Below are 20,320 nucleotides of genomic sequence, written 5' to 3' on the forward strand. Positions count from 1 at the left end.
GGAGAAGGACCCAGGCAGTGCCCCAGCCTGACGGCCTGGGCACACAGGCGATGGCGGTGCTCCTGGCCATGCTGGCCAACAGGAGACAGGTTTGGAGGGCAACCAGGTGAATCAGCTGATAAAAAGTTCTGAACCTGGAGCTCAAAAGAAAGACGTGGATTAGAAATAAAAGTCTGGGGTGGGGAGTATGACTCCGCGTGAGGGGGGAGCACGGCTCTGGGGGAGGCACGAGGGCCTCGTCCGCCCGGTCCCTGCGTGGCTGGCAGCTTGCAGCACATGGCGCTCTGCAGCATCCTGCCGGGGCCGGGCTGGGGCGGCCGCCGGGGCCCCCACGTGATGGGGAGACCCAGGATTCTCGGAGGCCGCAGCTGGCGCTCGGGGCCCTGCCTGCGGCCAGAGGAGGGCAGCGACTGCAGCCTGGGTCGGTCAGCGGCCTTTGGAGCCCGGCCAGTGCGAGGCAGCCAAGGCCTGGGCCTGGTTACCTGGGCGGGGGGGCGGGGAAAGTGGGGACCCGCCACCCCCGGGGACCAGTGGGAAGGTCCATGGAAGTTGGACCTGGTCAGCCTGTTTTCAGAGGGAGGCCCAGGTTAGAGGACCCTTTAGCCACTGTGGAGAAAGTTAGATCTTCAGGGTGCAGCTCTACAGACCCTTTTGGGTGTCGGGGGAGGGCCCAGCTCCATTCGCTCTCAGCCAGGCTGGGCCTGGGCCGTGCGGCGCCCTCATGTCACTCTGGCTGCAGATGGTCCACCTCCTAGGTCACTGGGAGAAAGTTTTCCTACCCTCCTCCTTTGTTGGGATGCCCTTGTTAATATTTTCGGCTCACCTGCATCTTTCTGCCTGGGTGGGTTTTTAAGGCTTCTAGGCGTTTGTATGCTTTTGGTTTAAAACCATGGGGGGAGGTATGGAGCCCATTGCTGGCAAGTTTTTTACTTGCTGATTATATATTTCCGGGGCTAGATTTTAAAGCAGTCCTTTTGGTTGTTACTAGGAAGACATGTTAGGGAAAGAAAAAAAAAAAAAAGAGTGACTTTTGTCGAAAGCTACATGTTTGAAAAATTGACCCAATTAATACAAGTTTTAGGTGAAGTTCTTTGAGACATGAAGGGAGGTAGGATGTGTTCTTGGAAAGGTCTTTTCAAATTCTGAAAGGCTTTTCAAAGTACAAGTGTTGGGGTTTCCCTGGTGGCGCAGCGGTTAAGAATCTGCCTACCAGTGCAGGGGACATGGGTTCAAGCCCTGGTCCGCGAGATCCCACATGCCGCGGAGCAACTAAGCCCATGCACCACAACTACTGAGCCTGGGCGCTAAAGCCCATGAGCCACAACTACTGAGCCCACATGCCACAACTACTGAAGCCCGCATGCCTAGAGCCTGTGCTCCGCAACAAGAGAAGCCACCGCAACAAAGAGTAGTCCCTGCTCGCCACAACTAGAGAAAGCCCACGTGCAGCAACGAAGACCCAACGCAGCCAAAGATAAATAAATAAATAAATAAATTTACTTTTCTTTCTTTTTTTTTTTTTTGCGGTACGCGGGCCTCTCACTGTTGCGGCCTCTCCCTTTGCGGAGCCCAGACCCCGGACGCCCAGGCTCAGCGGCCATAGCTCACGGGCCCAGCCGCTCCGCAGCATGTGGGATCTTCCCGGACTGGGGCACGAACCCATGTCCCCTGCATCAGCAGGTGGACTCTCAACCACTGAGCCACCAGGGAAGTCCTAAATAAATAAATTTAAAAATCAATCAATCAATAAAGTGCAAGCATGGAAAAAGCTTGTGGCGAAGGGTGGCAAGAAAAAGCAGGTCCAGAAGTTTACTCTTGACTGTACCTGTCCTGTAAAAGATGGAATCATGGATGCTGCCAATTTTGAGCAGTTCCTTCAGGAAAGAATGAAAGTGCATGGAAAAGCTGGGAATCTCGGAGGAGGTGTTATAACAATCGAAAGCAGCAAAAGCAAAATCACTGCAACTTCCGAGGTGCCTTTTTCCAAAAAGTATTTGAAATATCTCACCAAAAAATATTTGAAGAATCATCATCTACGTGATCGGTTATGCATAGTTGCTAACAGCAAAGAAAGTTACGAGTTAACATTACTTCTAGATTAATCAAGATGAATAGAAGGAGGAAGATGAGGACTGAAACTCAGTTATCTGGAGTATTTTATATGAATTCTTAAATAAAATTCAGGAAAAAAAAAAGAAATGTCTGAGATGGACAATGGGTTGGGTGGGTGGGTGAATACTTGAATCCATGGGTTAAGTAAATCACCCACTGAGATTGGTTTTCCAACAGTACTTTGCAACTATTCACCTACATCTTGAATTTCGGGAAGCACTTTAAAATATGCCAGTCCCATTTCCTAAAAGATGGTAAACTCAAGCATGGAGCTCTGTACCAGGGCTCAATGCAGAGCATCCACCTCACTCTGCACTCACAGCCACCTTCCTCTGGGTCACCGAGCCTCTTCCAAACCTACCCCGCCTCGCAAAGAAAACAAAAAGGATCTGCCATAACAAGCCCAGTACATACAGCATTCTCCTGGGTTCACGAAGTCCTGAAACACTGTCTTTAAGGGGGTATTTGGAGAAGCTCCGACCTGTTTCACAGGACAACCGCCTTCTTGGCTGAAACAAACTTGCAGACAATGGAAGGCCGCACAGATCTGGATATGAGATCCTCTGCAAGCCTCCAACTGGTCCCTTAAAGACCCAGCTTAAAGAGGCCGAGCTCTACTTCAACCCCATTTCTAACATACAAATCAGACTGCAACTGCAGCAAATAGCTGGGAGACAAACATTTAAGAGGCTTTTAAGCAACATTTTGTGCTATGGGCAGCTACTTATAATTCTAAATCTGACTGTAGCCTGATGTGATTACTTGATTAACTGATGTGATTACTTGATTAACTGACGTGATTACTTGAATATTCAAAATAAATTGTCATGTTCTCCAAGCTAAGTCATACAAAATATACAAAGGCAGCGTTACAGCCTTGGTTGAAATTAAAAGAGGGTGGAGAAACATAATTAACAAAGATAAGTTATGTACCACCCTGGAGAGAAAATGTCTTAGATTTTAATTCAAACCTGTGTAACATAAATAAGGGTGTGACACGAAAACACATTTCTTTTTAAAAACTCAATCTATTGACTCTTGGCACTCAAATTTCCAACATTTTGAATGGGAAAGTGTCACTTTACCAAATAAAAAGAAAGCAACCTAATAATGTTTAAACCAAAAACAAACAAACAAACAAAAAAAACCCTCAATCTAAACCTCCATATTTTATAACTGTTGTTCAGGTGTGTGTGTGGGGGGGGGTGGGAATGGGAGGAACAGGCAGAGTTAAAATGTGTTTCCAAAAGAAAAAAGCCTGGTACGATGTGGCATTTTTAAAAGCAAACACAACCCAGCAATCAATCTATCATGTCCCCTACAGAGTGTCTAAAGCCAACAGTTATTTTATCACCTGGTAACATTCCATGTTAATACATAAACCATTCTGTGAATTTTGTGATCCTCGTATTTTAGGAATTACGGTACTTAACAGGCATCATAATGTTGTCAGACCTAGTGACTCACACCCACAAAGAAAACGAGGAAGTCCTAAAAGAGTAAGAATCCCAAGAGAACTGAAGGGCTGGGGAAGATGTTATTCTGAACAGCCCGAACAAGCAGCCTTTAACCAGGCCTGTGTCAGAATGACCCAGATGTTCTCAAAACACACAGGATGTACACCTCTACTCAAGGGAGACCAGACAATCCGCAGATGGAGGCTCCCTGGGGGATGTGGGTGCCCTTTCCTCCCAACCCACACCCCTCAGGTCTTAAACACCTTGTAGATCAAACCCAGGTGGCGCTGGGGTCAGACAAGGAAACTGACGTTGGATGCCCTCAACCAGTCTGGGTTTGAACCCGGCCTCTGTCACCTGCTAGCTGGGGGGCCTTGAACAAGTCGCTTAACCCTTCTGTGCCTTAGATTCTCGTCTGTAAAACTCGGGTACCTACCTCATGGGAGGACTTGGTGAGGCCAAAATGAATTGACAGCCGTAGAGCACCTTAGAAAAGCGCCTGGCATGTAGTGTATTTAGCACGCACAGGACAGCCTCATTCTCTTCATAAACTGCAAACACTGCCAACTGCAGTGTCATTTATTCTTCTGAAGAACATTATAACAGACGATTGAGTCAGCTGAGTAAACAATGCTTCAGTGAACATCTTATCCAATAGAGGGACTGTTTTTTAACTACGCTCATCAAATTACGTCAGTCCCCTACTTAACTTTTATGTATAATACCGATAGTCTGGACACCCTCCAAACGAGGCACGGGTATCATCACCTGCAAGTTCTACACAGAAGTCTCAGAGGTGCAGTGACTGGCCTGCCGGAGCCTGCCCAGCCTTGGGGGGTAGAGCTGGGTCCCTATCCTGTGCAGGTGCTAACCTGAAAGGCCTCTTCGCCAATCCCCTTCCTATAGCTTTGCTAACTTTAAAAAAAGCACAGTAGATGCTCTTAATAAATGCACCTCAGATCCACAGTAGAGCTAAACATTCGGAAGTTTTGTAAGAAGTAAACTCAAATTTTCACAGAGGTACGTATCAGCTCACAAACAGGGCAGATAGAGGTGTCAACAACTCCTGTAGATATTAAGGTAATGTGTTTCTTCTGCCAAAACCTGAAGCAGAGGTACCCTGAACGCTACCCTCAAGGGACGTACAGCGCACGGCCAAACTTCCCAGGGAAGCAAATGAATAATTATTGAATTCGGTGTCGTAAGAACTCTTCTTTGGGGAAGGAGAAATTCACAATTACTCTGTAGGAGTGTGTGCTATCCCAAGACAGAAGGAACAGGTACTCTGGGGTTCAAAACAACTCAGATAAAATAAGGACCAGAGTGGCCAATTCTCCAGTGTGGCTTTAATTAGGTCTGTTTAGTATGCACTTATCAGAGATTAGCTCTGACACAGTAAAACTGTTGACAATGGGGAAAGAAAAGGGCAGAGGGCGTGTGCTAGCAGGAGGACGTGAACCTAGTGTCAGGACTGTCATTCGAAACTGCAGGTGTTTCAAGAAAATGGTTATTCTAACTGCAGAAAGCATGAGAGTCCCAGCACTAAAAATCTTAAGTGAAAAACTATTTCCTAAATCCCAGTCAGCAAGAAAACATACATCAAACAAAAGGTACCAAAGTCTAACTTAAGATGCAAGGAATACTGAGACATAGCACACAACTGTGCTTAAATAGGAAGCATACGGATTCAGTCTTCCTAAAAACTCACCAAGTATGAATATTTTCAATCCAGGGCCCACACAATTCTAAAAGCAAATGCGTTAAGTCAAATAAAAGTGTCCCCGTAGAGGAAACGTGCCAGTGGGAATCAAAGAACTTGGTAATGATAACATTTATGGGTTGAAATCGGGATCGGGTGGGAGGAGGGATTCTATGACAGAAACTCAAAATGAGGTCAGTCTACCTTCCTGAACAGCTCACTTTGCTAGGCCGGAACGTCTCCAGCGGTTACGTTTAACCTCTTAAGGAGAAAACTGTAATTTCCATCACTGATTCTGACATCTCCCTTACTGAGACCCATTAAATGACTTCAACTTTCATTCTCTATCCCTGGCCAAACAGAAACAAAGGATTTGCTCTCGGCAAAAGTGAAAATAAAAAATTTTCGTTCTGAGACGGACTTGAAAATCACCTTGGTGTAACTGTTTATTTTTAAAGAAAGGGACCAATGCCCGGAGTTGATTTTCTTAAGGCTGATGGCAAGTTCAGGATAGGGAACCAGGGCCGCCGGGCTCTATACAAGGATGAGGCGCTCTACCTGAACCACGGTGCCTTCCAAACCTCTCAGCTGACTTCCGTTTTAATAACAAAGAAATATGCGTGTGCTTTACCATAATCCTGTATTAGGAGGCAATGTTTATTTTAATATCTCTTACGGGAGCTGAGGTAACTCAGTGGGTAAGAGGAACCCAGAGGCCTTGGTTCTCACTCCTGGCTCTGCCGGCAACTGGCTCCATGAGCTTCAGCAATACTTGAGACTTTACTTTTCTCACCAACAATACTTCATTAAAAGATGGGAAGCATCCTGATTTCAGTAATATTAGAATGCGAAAGAGGGCTTGTGTGATTTTACCATGCCACTGACAGTAAGCTGCATCTCTACCCAGATATGTTAAAATGTGAAAAACTGCCTGAAAACGGATGAAATGTGGTGGAAACACACACCTGTAAAGTGGCAGACAAACACCGGCTGCAAAGAGGACCGGGGACGCGAGAGGGGGAGAAAGGGCCTGTCTGGATGGAACGTGGGCCCTTAAGATGTTTCCACCTGAGGACAAAGCCTCCTCCCTCTTCCCCCATGACACCGCATTTCTTCTAACTCCCAGGCCTGAGAGCGCCCTTCCTCTTGCTGGCCCTCAATCCAGCTGGTCTCCAAGTTGTGTAGATCTTGTCCTAGAAACAACCTCATGTGATTAGCTCACTGCAGTCTGTGCTCATGGCTGTGGCTCCAGGTGAGGCCTCACCACTGCCCTGGCCTCCAACAGCCTCCCAGTCCACCCTATACAGCCCCGGTGTCCGTCCCTGCCAGTCCCCGCCACGTACTCTGACCACACTCATATTCTTGGAACACAGGATTCACAACACACTCCTTCTGGTTCAAAAGCTTCAGCAGTCCTGTTACCCAACATCTCAGGAAAGACAGCAGGCTAGTGGGTCAAGACCACCCAGGCTGGAATGCTTTGTGACCTTGGGCAAGTCTAAATCTTCTGAGCCTCCATTTCCTCATCTGTAAAGTGGGAATGCTCACAGTACCAATTAATAGTACTTGAGATAAATCCACATAAAAGGGCTCAATGCAGAGTTTGATACGTAATAAGTTTAATAAAAGTTAGCCCTTGGGCTTCCCTGGTGGCGCAGTGGTTGATAGTCCGCCTGCCGATGCAGGGGACATGGTTTGTGCCCCGGTCCGGGAAGATCCCACATGCCGCGGAGCAGCTGGGCCCGTGAGCCATGGACGCTGAGCCTGTGCGTCCGGAGCCTGTGCTCCGCAGCGGAAGAGGCCACAACAGTGAGAGGCCCTCGTACCACACACACACAAAAAAGCTAGCCCTTATTATTATCAACAACTTGCCTTTCTAACCTTTCTTTCCACTTCTGCCCTATTAGCTTCAGGCAACTGGGCTACTTGCTTTAATGCCCAATGACACATGTTTGCTCTCCGAACTCCCTCTCCTAGCATGTCCATCCTCTGACCTCTGTGGGCCCATAAGATTCCTCTATGACAGTAAAGTGAAATTCAAATATTGATTCAGTTCTGTTTCATTTAATCCAATCATCTCTTTGATGGGGCCTGACATCCTTGGAGGTCCTTATAGCCGACACACCCCCATGTCCACAGAGGCCCTTCCTGAAAGTGTAGTTAGCAGCCAGGTAGGTGAGATGAGATTTAAATCCACTTCCTCAGTTAGGGATGGGCCCCAGGTTATCAGATTTCATTGTTCTAGTTATTACTTCAAGTAACCAAGGCCAAAATCAATCACCTCAAGGCCAAGGACCCTCTTTGGAAGGTGATGGGAAGGGAAGTTCCCACATGAGAATATGGTAACAAGGGGTCCAGACTAGCTGGCAGTCATCTTGCAAAATCAGCCTATGGACATAACCAACATCTGAGGAGACTTCAGAGACACAGAGCAAAAGTTCTGCCTATGGGACTTTTCAGGTCAGATGGTCATTTAAGCCCATCTGCGTTGGGTTTTCTGTCTCTTGCACGAAAAACAGGCCCATCAGTGCCAGGCACTGATACATCTAACATGGTGAGCTCTACCATAAAGCTTTCCCAGAAACAGTGAGACAAGCCCCCTGGAAATCTGCTTCTGATACCCTTCTAGTCCTAGGTGCAGATTAAGTATGGGTATAAAAGGATTAAAGTGTAAACTCATTCAGGAAGCCCTTTGGAGTCAGAAACTGTCGTTCAGCTTTGTATACAACCTCTTCCCCCAAGACACACACACACAGTACACACTCAGTAACTGACAAGTCAATAAATGAATAAAGAGAGTAAATCAAATGTGGGCTAAAAGGAAGGAACAGACTTGACACAGATTTAAAAATGGCAAATTGTTAATCTTGGATGGCTCGAAGATGGACCTTTAATCATGAGGTTAGATTTTTAAGTTACAGAGTAACAGAGTTACATAAAGGGCAGAGCCCACTGACCAAATCCTCCCAGCAGCAAGGACAGAGGAAGGAGCAGGTATGTTACAGGAGACAGAGCTATGTGATTTGGACAAGTCACTTGGCATCTCTAGGCCTTAGTTCTCAATTCTTTTTTTTAAAATTTATTTATTTATTTATTTATCCGTTGGGTCTTCACTGTGGTGCACAGGATTCTCACTGCAGTGGCTTCTCTCGTTGTGGAGCACGGGCTCTAGGCACGCGGGCTTCAGTAGTTGTGGCACACGGGCTCAGTAGTTGTGGCGCGCGGGCTCTAGAGCGCAGGCTCAGTAGTTGTGGCGCGCGGGCTTAGTTGCTCCGCAGCATGCGGGATCTTCCCGGACCAGGGCTCGAACCCATTTCCACTGCACTGGCAGTCGGATTCTTAACCACTGCGCCACTAGGGAAGTCCCAGTTCTCAATTCTTTATAAAAGAGGTAGGAGATAGCACTTCTTACAGGGAGGCTGTAAGAATTATGTACGGAAAGCAACTATTAATAGGAAGGTGGGGCTTCCCTGGTGGCGCAGTGGTTGAGAATCTGCCTGCTAATGCAGGGGACACGGGTTCGAGCCCTGGTCTGGGAGGATCCCATATGCCGCGGAGCGACTAGGCCCGTGAGCCACAACTACTGAGCCTGCGTGTCTGGAGCCTGTGCTCCGTAACAAGAGAGGCCGCGATAGTGAGAGGCCCACACACTGATGAAGAGTGGCCCCCCGCGTGCCACAACTAGAGAAAGCTCTCACACAGAAACGAAGACCCAACACAGCAAAAATAAATAAATTAATTAATAGGAAGGTGCTCACATCAGTAATACCTGAAACTGAATGCATGCAAAGACAGACCTATTTTGGGTAACTAACGGAAAGATTATCCCATCAGTAACAGAAGAGTTGGTAGGCACAAAGGAGGTATTAAACATAATTACAAATTTTCTTAGGGGAAGGATATGGCCCCGAGTAAGAAAGAAGTAAAACCATCACTCACACTCTCTACTATCTACTTAGGCATGAAAGTCACCCTAAAGGAAAGTAGACAGTTTTGCCTTGATTTGTATAATTCAAGTTGAAAATAAGACACCCAAGTACCGATACTCACTCCTACAAACAGGAGGGCAATCAATCGTTATGCTAAGAGGAAAAGAGGAGGCAGTGGAAAAAAGATCCTTGCAAACATGCAAAAATTAAGAATTCTGACACCCCTCCTGCACAAAAAAGAAAAATGAAGCTCAGTCGATCCCAGGGAAGGGGATAACTCATCTCATTTTCAAAAGTGACTTTGCAGGAATACTGGCATTAGTGTCTGTGAAAACCTAGTTTTTGCATATTTTCCCAGTTACTTGAGATTCTCCAGCTTTATCCTTGGCCACATCCCCTAAACCTCACTTCCCCTTCCCCAAGAAGAAAAATAAGTGAAGAAGAAACATTTATCAAACTACTATTTGGCAAGCCCCATGCTGGGCACCTTCAACTGTGTCATCTCTTGGAATCCCTAACAATTCTGCAACGTGAAACCTGTGGACAGACAAGGAAATTGAGTCAAGAGGGTGAGGACAGTGTCTGAAGTTATGATGTACTTTTCTTGAAAAAAATCTGGCCATCAAATCTTAATACACTTTCTACTTTCACTTTTCAGCCCAGTTCTGTTCTATATTCTGTAAAATTAACCTTCTGCAACCATCAATAACACTCTCCCTTTTGTCTTCAGTTAGAAACAGAAAAGAAATACAAAAAAGAGGAACTGTACAGAAAAAAATCCTGGCAATGAGAAGTTATAATCTGGGGTAAGAATCTAAAAGGGACATGAGTGACATTTCTCTTTCAAGTACGGAGCTTTCCTTGGAGAATCCCAGGCAGCTTCCGAACGAACTAAAAAAGTGATCCGCTTGTCCCCTAACTGCAGATGGAAAGTTAGTGTTAGTCCACAGCCAAACCGGCTGTGTCCCTATCTGAGATTATGCACCGAACGCTGCTGGCTGCGAGGTGGTGCAAGCAAAACAAGTGCACACCAACAGGTTATCTACGGAGTGGTTAGGCGGACAAGTTACAAAACCTAACAAGCAACGTTAGCTCTTCCGTCCTACCCTATAAAGAAAGCACTTCCTGCCACGGGGCCCGCTATTAACGAATTAAGGCTGCTCGCTCCCCACTATTCTCCCGCCGCATGCCTAGGTTCCGCAGCCCAGCTCACAGGTCATGCACTGGATTCTTCCATACGGGACTCCTCACCCCTCGCCCCAAAGTGGGCCAAATGCATTATACAATTTGCAATCAAGAAGCCAGGAGCTGAGCTGAACTACCATCGTGAGCAGGGGAAACCATCAACCTAAAAGTGCAAGGGCACGGAACGGTTGCAAGACACAGTTTAAAAGAACAAGCCTTGCTCCAGGCACGACTCCCTCCACCCCGAGGCGGGCGTGCGGACGCGGGGGTGGGGTGGGGGCCGAGTCTTATTGCGTGTAAACTGTAAAAGAGCCTTTTCCTTGCCACTCGCAGCAGACGCGACCCCAGGGCTTCCCCGGCCGCCCCCGCGCTCAGACTCCCGCTAGGGTCGCCCAGGTGGCTCTCCAATCCCCTCCCCCGCGCTTCCCCACCGGCCTCCCCGAGGATCCGCGGGCTACAGTTATCTGGTTTTAATAAAACCCGAAGCGTTCCCGGGCTAGCGGGCTCCCAATCCGAGGGGCAGAGGCGGGAGGGTAAGAGAGAAAAGGAAAGGCCGGAGGCGCCGCGCACCGACCCGCGTTGCGACCCCGTGGCAGCTCTCCCAGCTCCCTCGGGTTTTGTTCTACCCTGAGGAAGCGCGATCGCTCTCGGGGCTCTTCCCCGGACCTCCGGCCGCGCGTTCATCCCGCCCGGGCGGGCAGACCCGAGCGCAAGAGCCCACCCGCCCTGCTTCCCGTCGGCGCGCCGGGTGCGTTCCCGCCGCGCCCGTCAGCATGCACACCGCCCGCCGGCAGCTTCCACCGCCGAACAGGTGAGACAGCATCGCGCGTAAACTCCCGAGACGCCCGCACAGCTCTCCCCCAGCCCGCCATCGCGCCCGGGAGCGGGCCGGTGCCCCGGGAGCTGCCGAACTCCTCCGCCACGCGGGCGCAGCGCGGGCCGCGCCGGCAGTCGCCCGTGCGCACCGGGCTCAGGACCCAATGGTGGGTCGCAACCCTCGGTCCCGGCCGCGCGCCGGCGCGGGTGTCATGGCCGAGCGGCGGCCGGGCGAAGTTTCCTGGAGCCGCCCACTTACCTCTTAGGCCGAGGGTGGCTGCGGCTCCGAGAAGCGGCGAGGCGGCGGCGACGGCAGCGCCCGGGGCCAGCCGAGCCTGGAGGAGGCGGGAGGGAGTGCCGGGCCAGCAGCAGCCGCCGGGATGGGAAGAGGAAGGCTCCGGGTATCTACAATCTGAACGTGGGCTGACAGTGACATCACAATGGCGCGGCCAGCCAATCGCCGCCGGGAGGCCGAATCAAGCGCTATGATGTCATGCGGCCCCGGAGCCAATCGCGAGACAATAGAACTTTCGTGATTGTAAATTCCAGAATCCGACGCAGTGGGGAACCGTGGTCTGGGTTGGTCCCCTCCGGTTCACGTGTCTCTGGGCAATTTTATCCCCTTTCTTCCTAATAAGCCTGCGTGGAACGCAGAGCCTGCGCAATAGCACCAGTGAAGTTCCCGATGCCCTGAACTCTGATTCTCTTAGTGCCAGGCGTGGCGAGGTTGTGTGGCCGCGTTTGGACAGCAGAAGCCCACTGTGGTGCCGTCTTCTCGCGGGTTCTGGAAGGGAGCCAGTTCTTCTTGGTTTTGGATGAAAGGGTTAAATGCCTGCGGAGATCACCGGCGCGAACAAGATAAGGCAACAACAAAAAAGCGCTCGAAACTGATGCTATAGCTTAACTCCCGGTGGGTAGATTTACCGTGATTTTTCTTAGGGATTCTGATTTTCCCTTAGTGATAACTACCAACTCCATTTCTCCTCAAGAATTTTTGTAGAAGGAGAAAATGTGGTGGAGTAAGTGACATCTTTTCAGCTAGACAGGTTTAAGCGCATAAGACAAAGTGCTTTGTGCTCAGGGCACAAGTGGAAGATCCTTGCTGTTTTTCATTGATATTTGGATAACTTAAGGCCTTCATCATCCTAGTATCCTATGCTTTCCCCATATCAAGCCCCAGAAATTAAGCCTTTCTCCCAGTGCCCACTGGCTGTATTTCTGTTACCCCATGCCCATGGACCCAACATAGTCAACTGTTTAATGTAGGCAAGTTTATTCTTTTACGTATTTACAATGTTTTTCATGTGCCAGCCGTTCCAGGCCCTCGGCCATTGCCCATTGCCTTAAGAATACAGGTGTACAAACTATATACAAATGAGATAATGTAAACATAAACAAATAACAAGATTTTTAACAGTCGATTGCCATTCAACTCCACAAACACTGACTTCAGTTTGACAGATACTATGCTAGGTGTTAGAAATAAAAAACTGCAAGGATCCCCTCCCCCTGTGAAATGATATAGTCAGGAAACAACTACCATGCAGAATGGTAAACACTACGATGGAAACCAAGATAAGCAGATTAATGAAGAACTTTCTGTCAAGCAGCGTGTGAAAAGCATATGCCAGAGGCATAGAAGAGTTGGGCAAATGTATCTTCTTTATTCTTCACTCTTCTGCCCGCAGTTAAAGGCCAGAGCTGGTTCAGCTCTTCATCACGCTAACAAGTTCTATCTTTCCAGGTTTTAAAAGTTTCAAATTTAACTTGATATTCCAAAAATCTCCAGTTTTACACCACACACAATTGTTTTTGTTGTGTTCACCTATCAGTAGAATGTTTCGGCCATACTACCAAAATATCTGTATTTATTTTTAATTATGGACTTATATAACTGTCAAGTCATACATTAAATATTAAATAATTTTTCATATTTTAAGAGAAAAGTAAACACAAATTTCTCTTATTTTATTCCTAGCCTTCAAAGGATGCCTTTTCATATGCCTTAGTTATTGTCTGTGTATCTTGGTTTCCATTAGAGCATTTTTCACTCTGCATTGTAGTTTCCTGACTGTCCCATCTTCTTGAATCCATGGGAATGCTTGTACCTTCACTTTAAAGAGCCCTGCGTTAGATTGTAAACTCCATTGGAGGGGGAACCATGTTGAATTTTGCTCATTATTTATCCCCAGATCTTACTACAGTCCCTGGTGTATAATAAGAGCTTAGTAAATATGTTTTGAATAAGTGTGTGAGCTCTTACTCCCCCTCACCATCATCACACTGGTGCTTCCATTTTCTGCTCCAGAACTCCAACCCTCTGTCACATAGTTATGTCCCAGGACTATTGACTCCTCTCAAACCTAAGTTAGTAAGGTCATGTTCTCATTCTTTACCCATCCAGAGACTTAGGGTTCCCAATACATATATGATTTAGGGAGAAATTTCTGCCCCCCAGACAACTCATCTTAACCCTGCAGTGTAAACTGACTACCATGACTTCAGTATGAGTTACTCCATATGGCAACACCATTGCATTCATGGATAAAGTTGCAAGAAATGACTCTTCAACTTAACTGTGGGTATTTTTTTCAAAATAGATCAAGAGAGTGCCTAGGATTCCATGCCAGGGTTCAAGGAAAGTGTGTTCCTGAGTGTCAGAATCAAATTCCTGGCCAGTTGGGTTCTAGACCCTGTGCTGGAGCCATCCCAATCCTTATAACCAGCCTGTCAAAAATGAACCCAAGTAGGTGCAGTACAAAGCCCTGTAACTCTTGCTTGTTTCCCTATAGCAGTGGTCCCCAACTTTTTGGCACCAGGGACCGGTTTCATGGAAGACAATTTTTCCACAGACCGGGGTAGGGGGTGGGGGCATGATGGTTTCGGGATGATTCAAGCACGTTACATCTATTGTGCACTTTATTTCTATTATTATTACATTGTAATATATAATGAAATAATTATACAACTCACCATGATGCAGAATCAGTGGGAGCCCTGAGCTTGTTTTCACTTGCCACTCACTGATAGGGTTTTGATGTGAGTCTGCAAGCAATTGATTGATTACGGTCTCTGTGCAGTCAAACCTCTCTGCTAAGGATAATCTGTATTTGCAGCCGCACCCCAGCGTTAGCATCACCACCTCAGCTCCACGTCAGATCATCAGACACTAGATTCTCATAAGGAGCACACAGCCTAGATCCTTCACACGTGCAGTTCACTGTAGGATTTGCACTCCTATGACAATCTGATGCCACTGCTGATCTGACAGGAGGTGGAGCTCAGGCGGTAATGCGAGCGATGGGGAGCGGCTGTAAATGCAGATGAAACTTCTCTCGCTCACCCACCGCTCACCTCCTTCTGTGTGGCCCAGTTCCTAACAGGCCACGGACCGATACCAGTCTGTGGCCCGGGGGTTGGGGACCCCTGCCCTATAGCATCCATGGTAGTCCCCTGAGAAGTGATTGCTGAATTATCTTCACGTAATAGTTAACTATTTTATTCCTTCTCCTCTCCCTCCTCCTGCTTTTCTTTCTTTATTTTTACATTCTGGCAGCATTTTCCCTTCTGTGATCCCAGATCTCCTCCAACCATACACTTCCAAGTGTATCAGAAGGTTGCTTCAGTATTGAGAAATATTGGGAGATTTGTTCTATTGTTGTAGCATCTGAAGTTGAATTAAGACATATGATTGAAAGTTTCATTAGAATGCTGTTCTAATGAGTGTTGATTTAAAGATGAAATACTACATGTGCTTAGGAGGTATTTGCACAACCTAATGAAACCTCTCTTTTGAGATAAAATACAAGCCTATGTTTGCCTCTGGACATTTGAATGTTGATGAAAATATAAACCAAGTATAAGCTAGTTTATGCTAAGGGTAACACTATTCAGTCTCTGCCTTTTGTTTTTCCTCCCCATGATCTTACTTTTTTCTTCTTTTCTAATTTGTGTTTTCTGTTATCTTGTTGCCAGGGGCTCCCATTGGCCTAGAGATTAAAAGGCAGTTTTCTTTCCTCCTCAGACCTTGGGGTTTGTTCCATGCTTCCTCTGTTACTTGCTGCTACTCTTCCTTGTTGCTGGTCAACATGTAACCAGGTTTATCTCTATTCCTGTCCTGAGTGTTCATCCTAATGGATGTGAGCTACTGAAAGGCACTGCCCATGCCTGTCTACCATGTTGTTTTCCCAATGGCTAGCAGAACCTCCGATAAATAGCGGATGCTCATAAATATCTGCTGAATGAGTGAACAATTTGACCTGTTTCTGGATTCTCTGGTCTTTTCTTCTCCACTTCCTTCTATAGTCTTTAGTACTCTATCTGGGAGCAACTGGGCAATGAAAGGCATCTGTGTCCTCACTTCCCTCTATCTATATTACTTCCTAAGTGTATTATCATCCCCCTTTTATGGCTTTGGATTCCATCTACAATCTGCTGACTCCCAAATGTATTTCTCCAGCCCAAACCTTTCCCCTGAATTCCAGACTTATATACTTAACTGCCTATTAATGACTCCTCCTCTTGAGTGTCTGTCTAAAAGGCATCTCAAACTGAGAATACTAAAAAGTGAACTCTTGATTTTTCCCCAGACCTGCTCCCTCTGTGGTGTTCTCAAGACAAACACCCTAGAGTTATGTTTAACTCCTCTTTCTTTCACATCCTATCTTCATGCATCAGCAAAATCCTGCCTAGTCCATCATCAGAACATATCTAGAATCTGTTTACTTTTCACCCTCCTTATGACAGCCACTGGTTTAAGTCACTATCAGCTGTTTCCCAGAATTTTGCAATAGTCTCCAACTTGACCTCTACTTCTGTGTTTTCCTCCTACAGTCTATTCACAACCCAGCAGCCTGAGCAATCCTCTTAAAACCAATGCCAGATTAAGTCACTTAAAACAATCTATCAAACTCTTAACTCAGTAAAAGTCAAAACCCTTAAAACAACATATAAGACCTTTGTCATTTCTTGGACCTTCTAAAGCTACTCTGTCTTCCACCTGCAATGGCCTCCTCCTTATTCCATGAGCACACTAAGCACTAGAATTGCCTCAGGGCCTTTGCACTTACTCTCTCCCATGCCTAGATAATCTAACCCAGAAATCTCCAAGGCTTATACCCTTGCTTCACTCTGATCTCTATAAATGTCATCTTTTGGAGAGTTCTCCTTGATCACTATCTAAATTTGTAACATCTCCCTCCTTGCCTCCCTTTTACTCTGCTTTATTTTTCTTCTTAGCACTTATCACTGTCAGACATACTAGAGGTTCACTTTAAATTTATTTATTTATTTATTTGGCTGTTCTGGGTCTTAGTTGTGGCATGTGGGATCTTTGTTGCCATGTGCGGGATCTTTAGTTGGGGCATGAGGGCTCTTAGTTGCGGCATGCATGCGGGATCCAGTTCCCCGACCAGGGATCAAACCCAGGCCCCCTGCTTTGGGAGCATGGAGTCTTAGCCACTGTACCACCAGGGAAGTCCCTATAGGCTCACTTTTAATATTTGTTTATTCTCATCCCCTTGTTAACTCACTGAGGGCACAGAGTGTCCTGTTCACCACTACTTGAAACCCCAGCACCTGGAACATTGCCTGACACCTGGTAGGAGCTCAGTCAGTACTTACTCAATGGATAAATTAATGAACAAATGAATGGAAAATTGAAATGCAGGTCAGTAAGATATGCTTTTACTAGGAAACCCTTGGCCAAAAATTAAGTCTAAGAGAAAGAAAATAACAACTACAATAATTTAAAAAATTACTGTCAATGGGTAATATTTTTCTGTTCCCCATTAATGATAGTTTTTCCTGCCACCTTTCTGAAATGTTAAAATCTGAAAAGTTAACACACTCCAAGAGAATACTTAACCTTTTTAAAGTGCTATAAAAGAAGAAAGACTATAACTATGGTTACGATGAAAAAGACATACCATTGTCTTAAATTGGTATGAATTCGGGATGTTTTACTCTTCTATAAATGCATCAGTTACCTTTTTAAAAAATTAATTTGTTTTTGGCTGTGTTGGGTCTTCGTTGCTGCGAGCGGGCTTTCTCTAGTTGAGCGGGGGCTACTCTTATTGTGGTTCTCGGGCTTCTCATTGCGGTGGCTTCTCATTGCGGAGCACGGGCTCTAGGTGCGTGGGCTTCAGTAGTTGTGTCACGCGGGCTCTAGAGCACAGGCTCAGTAGTTGTGGCACATGGGCTTAGTTGCTCTGCAGCATGTGGGATCTTCCCGGACCAGGGCTTGAAACCGTGTCCTCTACACTGGCAGGTGGATTCTTAACCACTGCGCCACCTGGGAAGTCCTGCATCAGTTATCTTGAATATCAAGCACTTTCTCTTGAAATAGAGACTGTTATGATATTTATTTAGATGATAAGTCAAATTTGGCACCAGTTCTTTTTCTTTTTACTACTTATAAATTTCTAAAGCCTTTCCCAATACACTCTCCTTTTATCCTTTCAGCACCATAATGAGATGAGAAAATTGAGCCACAGAAGGGTTAAGTGACATCGCAAGGCTGCAAAGCCAGTTAGTGAAGAATGAAGATTGAATTCAGGTCTCAGTCCTCAACCTCTTTACAGGCTGAGCTTTGTCAAAGATAAGATCTTAAATCAGGAGAGCTTCTCAATGTGTCTTTTACTTTGCTGGTTATCGAAAGAGAAATTTCTCAATTGATATATTTCATTCTATAACATACGAAGGAGCTAAAGAATTCTAGGAAGTAGACAAAAGCAGATGATAACCAAACTTCTGGCTAAAAACTATGTGCAACTGGCAAAGAGTAGTGACATGGTTCTGTTGTTAAGAACATGCTTGTGTGGACTATGTCCTGGTTGAGCAGTGTGTTCTATAAGTGCTCTAGATGATTTTGGAGTTGGTGATATAGTACAGAATATGCTTTGCCCTAATTCTGTTATTTATGAAACAAGTTTAACAAACATTAGCCATAATTGGTTTAATTATTCTAGGTTATGTGATGTATTAGTTATATGCATAACGTGTCATAAAACGCCTTGCTTTTGTACACCTGCAATTTATTTCATTTTAGTTATGTTTGGCTGTGTTGGGTCTTCATTGCTGTGCACAGGCTTTCTCCAGTAGAGGCGAGCGGTGGCTTCTCTTGTTGCAGTGCGCAGGCCTCTCATTGTGGTGGCTTCTCTTGTTGTGGAGCACGGGCTTGAGGTGCATGGGCTTCAGTAGTTGTGGCTCACGGGTTCTAGAGCACGGCTCAGTAGTTGTGGTGCATGGGCTTAGTTGCTCCACGGCATGTGGAATCTTCCCAGACTAAGGCTCGAACCCTTGTCCCTTGCATTGGCAGGGGGATTCTTAACCACTGAGCCACCAGGGAAGCCCTGTACACCTGCAGTATTAGACATGTTCTTACATGTCGAAAACTGTCGGTGCCATTTCTTTTCACAATCTCAAATTCCCTTTTTGCTGAGAGTAAATGTGGCATCTTAAGTGTCAAATGAAATCTACAAGTGTATGTTGCAGTTCTATTATTTCTGCAAACTATTGCTTGGCATCTGTTGGTGAAGCACTTTTTTTTTTTTTGAAATTCCTATACTCCCTGATGTCAGGTTCACTCAGTCAATTCTCTTTCAGGTTTAATAGCTTTATAGTACTGTCTTCTAATCTGAATGATTAAATGATGCACTGCCCTCCATCAGATGTATTTCAACAGAATGGACGCAGGTATACAACTTAAAAAGCTGTCAGATACCCCATGCTTCCACTGCAGGGGGCACGGGTTCGATCCCTGGTCCAGGCACTAGGATCCCACATGCTGCATGTGCGGCCAGAAAAACAAAAAAAACCAAAAAACAAAAACTGTCAGATACCCTATACACATAAAATTGTTTAAAGTCTAGCAAGTTAAAAGTACAATCATATGTTATTACTTGTGCATTTTGCTAATCAGGAAGATTAACTTCTACACAGTCTTTTTTTTTTTTTAAGATGTTGGGGGTAGGAGTTTATTAATTTATTTATTATTGCTGTGTTGCATCTTCGTTTCTGTGAGAGGGCTTTCTCTAGTTGTGGCAAGCGGGGGCCACTCTTCATGGCGGTGCGCAGGCCTCTCACTATCGTGGCCTCTCTTGTTGCGGAGCACAGGCTCCAGGCGCGCAGGCTCAGTAGTTGTGGCTCACGGGCCTAGTTGCTCCGCGGCATGTGGGATCCTCCCAGACCAGGGCTCAAACCCGTGTCCCCTGCATTAGCAGGCAGATTCTCAACCACTGCGCCACCAGGGAAGCCCTCTACATAGTCTTAACCTATATGTTGTCTTTTCATTTTTCTCTCCACCTCCTCCCACCCTTTTTACTTTCTGAATGTAACCTAGAACAGAATGTTTCTTTCCTATTCTCCCTGTAACCAGAGCACTCTGTACAGGCCTTTGTTTTATCACTTATGATATTAATATTGTAATTATTTGCTTTTACTTCTCTTCCCCAACTCAAGGCTGGAAGATGTGTCATTTATCTTTGTTCCTCTAGCATTATGCTATACCAGATACATAGTAGGCATTCAATGAATGTTTATTGAATCAGATTTTCAAAGACCATTTACTTTCTTCATGATAAAGACGGCAAATAAAACATAGTAGGCTGTTTCAGGATATGCATGAAAGACTTTTGGAGCCCCAAGTTTATTTCAACAGTTTAATGTTCTTTAATAATGCAGTAGGCAGCTTCTGAAAGTGCCACGAATGATCTCTGGCACCTGATACTCATGTCCATGGATTAGACCTAGTAACTTGCTCCTAATAGATAGAAAGAACATGGCAAAAATGATGGGAAAAAAATGATGGAATGACATTTACAAGATTAGGTAGAAAAGAAGTGACTTCTATCTTATTGGCTCTCTCCATATAGCTTCTTGACTTGCATGCTTTGATGAAGCAAGGTGCCATGTTGGAGGTGCTCACATAACAAGAAACTAAGGGTGGCCTCTAGCCAATAGACTGCTAGGAACTGAGGTCCTCAGTATGACAGCCTACAAGGAACAGAATCCTGCCAACAAAGTGGATCCTTACCCAGTGCAGCCTTGAAATGACTACAGGCCCAGTGGGCATCTTGACTGTAGTCCGTGAGAAACCCTGGAGCAGAGAACCCACTTAAGTA

At 46.0% G+C, this 20,320-nt stretch overlaps 1 protein-coding gene and 1 pseudogene across 2 annotated transcripts in view; one reads left to right on the forward strand and one right to left on the reverse strand.

Moving 5' to 3' along the window:
- The window catches only part of ELOVL5 (ELOVL fatty acid elongase 5), a 65,231-nt gene extending 53,609 nt beyond the window's left edge, over window positions 1–11,622 (reverse strand). The window contains exon 1 of the mRNA XM_082638698.1: window positions 11,458–11,622. The gene's annotated coding sequence lies outside the window, so the exon portion shown is untranslated. The remainder of the gene's footprint in view (window positions 1–11,457) is intronic.
- On the forward strand, window positions 277–7,117 carry LOC309813152 (large ribosomal subunit protein eL22-like; annotated as a pseudogene). The gene is made up of 2 exons: window positions 277–421; window positions 1,753–7,117. The product of its transcript is annotated as a large ribosomal subunit protein eL22-like (transcript).
- Window positions 11,623–20,320: the final 8,698 nt, after the last annotated feature.

This window comes from Mesoplodon mirus (assembly GCF_964341445.2).
Source record: "Mesoplodon mirus genome assembly, chromosome: 12".
Classification (NCBI taxonomy): Eukaryota; Metazoa; Chordata; class Mammalia; order Artiodactyla; family Ziphiidae; genus Mesoplodon; species Mesoplodon mirus.